Source organism: Meriones unguiculatus, chromosome 8 (assembly GCF_030254825.1).
Source record: "Meriones unguiculatus strain TT.TT164.6M chromosome 8, Bangor_MerUng_6.1, whole genome shotgun sequence".
Classification (NCBI taxonomy): domain Eukaryota; kingdom Metazoa; phylum Chordata; class Mammalia; order Rodentia; family Muridae; genus Meriones; species Meriones unguiculatus.
The window spans coordinates 109,561,597-109,569,506 of record NC_083356.1 but is presented as its reverse complement, the minus strand read 5'-3'; the positions used below and the strand labels follow the sequence as shown (position 1 = coordinate 109,569,506).

General features: G+C 43.8%; 1 pseudogene; it reads right to left on the bottom strand.

Moving 5' to 3' along the window:
- Window positions 1-1,354: 1,354 nt before the first annotated feature.
- Window positions 1,355-4,199, bottom strand: LOC110565555 (uncharacterized; annotated as a pseudogene).
- Window positions 4,200-7,910: the final 3,711 nt, after the last annotated feature.

The window sequence follows — 7,910 nt, the reverse complement described above, 5'->3', positions numbered from 1 at the left end:
GTCAAAAACTGCCTTATATTTGTTTATTCTTTCATGTTGGCTGTTTATCAGGAAGTGACTTCAGTAAAAAAGAGCTACAACTAATTTATTAAATAAACTCACAAAACACTGGTATATGGGCTCCATTAAAATGCTACACCTTCAAAATATTTGTATGTAAGTGTTCGTTGATGTTTGACTTGACTGTTACTGTTTCTAATGATGTATGAAAGTAAGATCATGATTACAAAGTGAATGTGGTACATAATTTCTTCATGCTTTCGAAACATAGTATTTCTCTCTGTCCAGTATCTTACAGGGAAGTGTGTGTGCGTGAGTGTGTGCGTGAGTGTGTGCGTGAGTGTGTGTGCTTGTGAGGCTATGTGTACATATGTACATTTTGTGTAATTTTAAACTTAATTTTCTCTCAATAGTAAATGCAACAAATAACAGAATGCAGATTACAATTTTGGGCTATGCAAAACTCAGTAGAAAGGTCATGTGAATAAAAACTGGCCTGTTCTAATTGAGATGCTATTTGGTCAACAGGTCCAAGGTTGAAGTTAGCAAGAGGAACGTCTGGTATTTTACTACCTCATAGTAAGTGAACATACATTGCTAGAAGAAAACATTTAGAATGTACTCACCGTAAAGAAATAGTTAAAAGTTAAGTTAATTAGCCTGAGTTAATCATCATCCAAATCATATGTATGAATCAGAGCATCACTTTGTATCTGACAAACATGGACAATTGTTTTGTAGCAATAAAAAACTAACCTTGTGTTTTGGTCAGTTGTGGTTTTCTATAATGATCTCCACCCACTGCAAAAAGAAGTTTCCTTGCTGAAGGGTGAGAACTACAGATCTCTGCGGGTCTTTAAGAACTGTTTCGATTGTTGATAGGGGTTATGCTGGCTTAGAGCCCCCCATGTCAAGTTGCCACTCAAATATCTCTTTATGCCATGCCCAGCATGATATGACTACCCCAAGTGTAACTCATACTCATTGTGTTTAGCACAGATGGCAATGTCCTCTATGGGACATTCTTTTAGTACTCAAATTTAGATGTGACAACCACTGATAGTCTCTTAATTGGTGTTACAAAGAACTCAAGAAATTAAACAGCAACAAACCAAGTAATCCAATTAAAAAATGGGGAGTAGAGCTAAACAGAGAATTCTCAATAGAACATCAAATGGCAGAGAAACACTTAAAAGAAATGCTCAATATCCTTAGCAATCAGGGAAATGCACATCAAAACAACCCTGAGGTTTCACCTTACACCCATCAGAATGGCTAAGAAGCTGATGAAAGAAAACACAAACATCTGTACAAAGACATTCGTAGCAAAACATGATGGAAACACTCATGTTCGTCACAACCCTTGTTTCTGTAACTAGTCACGTGGCCTCAGCTGGCATTTACCACTGTCTTCCTCTACTACCCATTCTGTGTTTCCCCACCCTCAGCAAGCACCTCAGCAGGCTCTTTCCCTGGAGGAGTGACCCAGAGCTCCACCCTGACAGCTCCTTGCCCTTTGCCACCCTGCCGGGATTAGACTGTTGTGGTTTCCCTTTGCCTTTACTCACAGGGCACAGCAGCACCGACACACCCTACAGGACCTCCCGAGCTGCAGACATACTCTTTCTTACCTCCTCCGTGGAGAAGCAATCCAATTTCCCCTTGGTAATCTTGATCAATCACCCCTCCTAACACTATTCCTGCCTTAGCCCTTTGGCTTAAGGGCATCAGAAGCCCAGAGTGCCCAGAGGAAGCCTGGGCTTCCAGTTCAGTGGGATATTTATTGTGCCTCTGGCAAGAGCACCTTTCCTCCACTTCTGGAACCAAAGTTCTAGGCCAGGAGAACTTAAAGTCATGGAAACAGGAAGCAAATTTTTCCTAGTGGGTGACTAGGAAACAGGAAGCAAAATTTTCCTAGTGAGTGAAACAATTCCTTTTTTTACCCCTTGATTTCTGGACCCATTGATCCTGGCTATAAGAGAAACCATACTATGTCATAGATGCTGATTCAAAGTATATACTGCATTCTAAGGAACCCTACTCCAGGCCATTTTATCTTTCTAGCAAGCCAGCTGCGTCAGGATGGTAGGGAACATAGTGAGACCAGTATTCCGTGACCATGGGCCCCATGTGGCTGTGAGGTAAGTTCCTTGGTCAGAAGAATATTGAGTGTGATATTATAACAATGATAAGACATTCTGCGAGTCCACGTGTGGTTGTTTTAGAAGAGTCAATAGGTGCAGGAAAGGCAAATCTATAACCAGAGTAAGTATCTGCTCCAATAAGAAGAAAGCCATGGTGAGCTGAAGTCTATGCTGCTGAACTCAAGAGTAACTCTGTCACCGTGGCCACATTGTTCATGGGCCCATTGAGCAGTGACAGGGTCGGCTGGGGAAGGGGCAGAGTGTCTACAGAATGAGTCAGCCCATCGACTCGACTACTGAGCTCCTCCTCAGCTGAAGTCACCTTTTGATGAGCATTTACATGGGGCACAAGTATGTTCACATCCTTCATCCACTTGGGGAGATCTATCCCCATGCTTCTTCTCCAGATGTCTTCCTCACCAACTTTCTGACTTCTTCCAAGTCCCCGACCATCCATGGCTATGGTCCGTAAGTCAGTGAACAATCTCACATCCTTCCATTTCTACTTCAAACAGAATTTATGACTGTGTGCTGTACAAGGTTCTGCCCATGTCTTTCAAGCCTGTCCCAGAGAAGAACTGTCATACTGCATCTGTCCACTCCCGGAGGGTCCCTGCACAGGGCACAGTACCGTTAGCCCGGCCCCCGTCTCCTCGCCCTCAGCCAGCCAATCACCTCAGGGACCCTCTGAGGGTCAACTTGCGTAGCCGGCGAGAGACGGCACTGTAACAAGGGTTAATACCGTAGGTATTAGGGCAAACTTTTCACGTAACTTGTGCCTCCAGGACCTGCTCAGGCCTGATCATATATATACCGCTTCCATTTGATAGCGGATTGTTTCCGCGCACATCCTGCTTCAGAACTTGATAGGTCAGGGTTACAGTTAGATCATGATGGCCATCCCACACGGTTAGTTGGTGACTGATTTTCAAACGTTCAGTGTCCACCAAGAACTAGTAGCCGTCCAAGAACTATTCTTCAAAGGGAGAGTCGTTGTCTGAAGATGATGGTAGAGCCTTGCTCCAAAATCCCAAAGTCCCTTTCGTGATCCACCTATCAGGGCCTGCCAAAGGCTCAGACAGCATCTCTCTCTGTCACTGACACGCGGCCCATCGAGTCAGCTGAATCATACAGTCCAAGAGGTAGAGCACCCTGTGCAGCAGCCAGGACCGGTTGAAGATACTTCTCCTGCCCAAGGCCTCACAAAAAGCCGTAGCTTTCCACGTAACTTGGGATACATCAAGGTATGGTTTTATCTTGAAGTAAAACTGAGAAAGTATTCTGCTCACCTTGCCAAGTGAAAGCAAGTTGCTGCTGATGGTGTTTAGGGACATCTGCCGGGCCAACAGCTGCACGCCGTGTGCCAGGCGCGTTGATTTGCTCAGGTAACGGCATCTGGTACAGCAGCTGCAATCCAAGTCCCGGTTTGATTGAGTTTTGACAGTCAACTGTCACTCTCCACGGTCCATTTGTCTTCCTCGCTGGCCAGAGAGAAGAGTCAAAAGGAGATGTGGTGGCAAGCCCTGCCCCTGTATCTTTCAAGTGCTTGATGATGCCAGTAACTTCCACACTTCCTCTGGGGATGCAATACTGGTTCTGAATCACTATTGTCCCCAGAAGAGGCAGCTCTGAAGGCAAACGTTTAGCCTTTCCAAGCATAAAAGCCCTCACTTCACAGGCCAAGAACCTATGTGAGAATTAGCCAGTGCGTGTGTGTGTGTGTGTGTGTGTGTGTGTGTGTGTGTGTGTGTGCGTGTGTGTGTGTGAATTATACATTATGGGACTGGGACTAAGGAAATAAGTACAGAATGAGTTCGGTGACCCACTGAGCCTACCATGAGTCAGACTTCAGCCAAAATTCTATTAATCATCTGATCTCCATAAACTTTAACTGGAGTTTAACAAAGTGTCTGTGGTCTCCCAGACTCAGTGTCAGTTCAGAGCCAATATTCAATAGAGCCTGGAGATTGTGATTGTCCCTCTCCTCCAGTGGACAGTCATCCTTGGAAAAGGCCAGAGGTCCCTCTGGGGAAGGACTGGAGAACGGCAGAAGTTTTAGGTGTTTTACCAAGGCTCCTCCTCAGGGGGTGGCTGTCCCTTCCTTCAGTGGTTCTGGGTCACCAAATTGGCTCAGGTATGGAAAGCAATTCACAGGCCAAGATTCCCCTTTGCCACAACCCAATGCAGCCTTCCTTTTATTTGGCTTTTCGCTGTAGTTAGCCAACCTTATAATGAGGGCTTTGGTTTGGTTTTCCTCAACCCAAGCTCTGTGACTGCTGCAGAGAAGAGTCCCTTCCAAAGAACACTCAGAAATCTTTAGAGTGCACACCTGGAGCCAGGCAGTTTTATTGCTGAGTTTATTCTTTGCCTTTGTCAGTTTATCCAGAGATGCTAGGAGCAACCAACCAGCACCATCATTTTCTTTGTTTTTCCACAAATTGTCAAAAGTTTTATATACAGTGTCATCAATTCCATTGCCCCTCACAACTGATGAATCAGGACAACCAAATGCTTTTGTCTCCTTGAGCATGTAAAATAGTTCACACCACAGGCTTTCAGGGCTCTCTGAGCTCCCAGGAGAGGCTTCAGTCACTGTAAGTGTTGGCAAGTTGGAAATCCCATTCCAGATACTTAAAATATTTATCCTTATACATCTGTTGCTACAGAACTACTTCTGCCTCTAGAACCAAAATCTGTGTTAGTCAGAGATTTCTTCCTAGAGGAATAAAATTTATAGCGTAAGTATATGCTATAATATAAAATATTACATGTTTTCTATTGTATTAATTACATTGTATGTTATATAGTACATATATATTATTGCATAATATTTTATATAATAATATAATCCAGTAATTGGTCAGTCCGCAAGGCTGGATGTCTCAGCTGGTCTTCAGTATATGCTGAAATCCCAAAAAAGCAGGCTCTATTGCCAACTTGGTAGGGAGAGCCAGAGCAGGCAGGGGAAGAGTGAGCTAGCTTCCTCCTTCCATGTCCTTTATATAGGCTACCAGCACAAAGCATGAAACAGACGAAAGGTCAACTTTGCTATCTCAAAAGGTCTGGATTTAAGCTTTACCTTCCCGCCTCAAAGATCTAGATTAGAAGTTGGTCTTCCCACTTCCAATGATTTAACTAACACAGAAAAATCCCAGAAGCCGACCAGCTGCCACTCTGCTCTGCTCAGGCAGGTGAGAGACACCAGAGGCATGCTTACCTCCGGTGCCTCTGCCGTGAGCAAGTGTGTGGTGGAGAGGAAGAAAGAAAGAGAAGTGGAATGGTCTGTGCACTATGAAGACAGGCGGAACTGGAGAGGAAGAGAGAAAGAGAAGTGGAATGGTCTGTGCACTGTGAAGACAGGCGGAACTGGAGAGGAAGAGAGAGAGAAGTGGAATGGTCTGTGCACTGTGAAGACAGGCAGAACTGGAGAGGAAGAGAGAAAGAGAATGGTCTGTGCACTGTGAAGACAGGCAGAACTGGAGAGGAGGGTGGAGAGGAGCAGCCTGGTGTGAGTAGCCTGGGCTGCCACGTGAGGCCATGGCGGTGTCCCAGCCCATGCTTCTGCCAAGGGCCAAGCCTGGTTCATAGCCCCACAGCAGCAAGGGCCTGGGTCCGTGTCTGTGGCCCAGGAGGCCCTGAGGATCCCATATTGATAGCAGAAGCCAGAGGCCTGAACACTTGCAAGTGAAGCTGTTTGGGGGAAAGTGCATTCTGTGTGACATACCACAGCTTCTACTACAAAATGGTAGTAGAAAAGTGTCTTTTCTTTTAATTTTTGTGGTTTTTTTTTTTTTTTTTTTTTTTTTGATGAAGGCTTTAAGTAGGGATGGAGGATGGAAAGATGAATGGGATTGGAGTGCAGGATGTGAACTTCACAAACAATCAATTAAAGGTTTTTAAAAAGAGAAAAGAGAAAAAAAATCTTCTGCAGGTGTGCCCAGTAATTTGGCTTTAAGTTCATTCCAGATGTAGACAAGTTGACAACCTAGAATACACACCAAACACACAGTAGAGTAGTGGTTTTAGGCTCTTCTCCAGTATCCGCTCCTTCGCCAGCACTGCACAGCTGGCTAGGCTGCCAGAGCAATCATGTTTTCCCTCGAGTTGCATGGGTGTTAAGACCCAAAGACACATAGACAAAAGACCCCTGCCCCGAAGGCTCAGGGAACAACTGTAAGAGCCAGAGGATCAGGAAATCTGCTACGGCCTTTGTCTGCTGGTCATGTCAGAAGTTACAGTCATACAGTCTCGCCAGCATGACTGCCCAAACATGAGCTGAACATGTTTGGTGACACCAATAGACACTCCAAAATGGAAGGTGGGAAGCGCATGAGGCCTTGACCCTACACGAAGAACTACAGACGCATGAGGGACAGCGATTAAGCTGGGAAGAATGCATCAGGCTACTCTGTACCAAACAGTCATCCCTGGAAACGTGCATACAAGTAACAATTCATTGTCTGAGTCAGTTAAAGTTACAAATACACATGCATATACATATACATACATGTATATACATATACATACATGTATGCAGTAACAAATAACAAAAAGAGGCCAGGAATTTGAACTGGAGCAACGAGCACCATAGGGGAGGGTTTGGGTGGAGGAGAGGGACAGGAGAAATGTAACTACATTATAATACCAAAAAAAATTTTTTTAAATGAGTACAATTATAAGATCAAAGAGTGTTGCACTAGGGATGAACTTTTTAAGAAAGAAGCACGGTGCCTATGAAAACAAAGCTTCTGAAGAAAAAACAAGATGAACTATGTTCTTATGAGAAATGGCACCAGCAATGGGTAAATTGTGCCTTTGTGTATGTTTAAAAATGAAATACATAATTCACTAGAAAATTGAAAGACCGCAAACAAATTTTCATTGTGAAATTTTCTGCCTTAGCCAATTTGCTTAAGATGTTGAGTTTCAATTCATTTGTTTTTCCATCATTTAGTCAGGATTAATTTATTAGGGATTCTTCAGCTTTTTTGTCATGGGGCCTGGCAATAGTGACCATGATATTCTGAATCTTGAACACTGAAGAAGTGAACCATAAAATTGAATACATGATCAATAGAAATATAATTCTAGAAGACTGCCCTGTAAGACCTTAATATAACCTAGATAGTCTACACATAATGAAGTATTCTCTGGCAAAACTATGAAACAGACGCAGCCTTCTTTCAATGTGACAGACATGATAGTATGCATTGTCATGTTTCTGCTGTAAGCAAGGAACACAGCAAATTACACCTTTTGTAATACCTAGGAGTGAATAAATGGACCGACTCCTCCAGGCTTGCACATCTAGAACTCTTGCCAAGGTTACCAATATTCTCTTGCTTTTTAGTGTCGCAGGCTTGCCAAGCTTAACTGGGCTTTAAACTCTTCTCGTTGCTTTCTAGAGCCTCACAGCACCTCTACTTCAGAGATCATTGTTTTCTGAGGATCAACTGTCCTCAAATTCAGGTGACTTAACACCTGAGCACGACCACTTTCTCAAAGCCCTCAAACACTATCTCTATATTGCCTGTCTCTAAATGGTCCCAGTCAGTCTCGGAATCTATCACCTCATCTACTTTATGCTCACTGAATAAGCAAAGAGTCACGAGGCTGGTAGGGGAGAAAGAAGAAAAAGAAAGAGAGCGGGAGAAAAACGGGAGATGAGGATCCACAGAGAGGATCGGGTAAACGAGCTGAAGTCCCAGGATTGTCTGTTGTAAACATGTCTAAACAGAACCATTTTCTTTCCATATGGTACTCTAC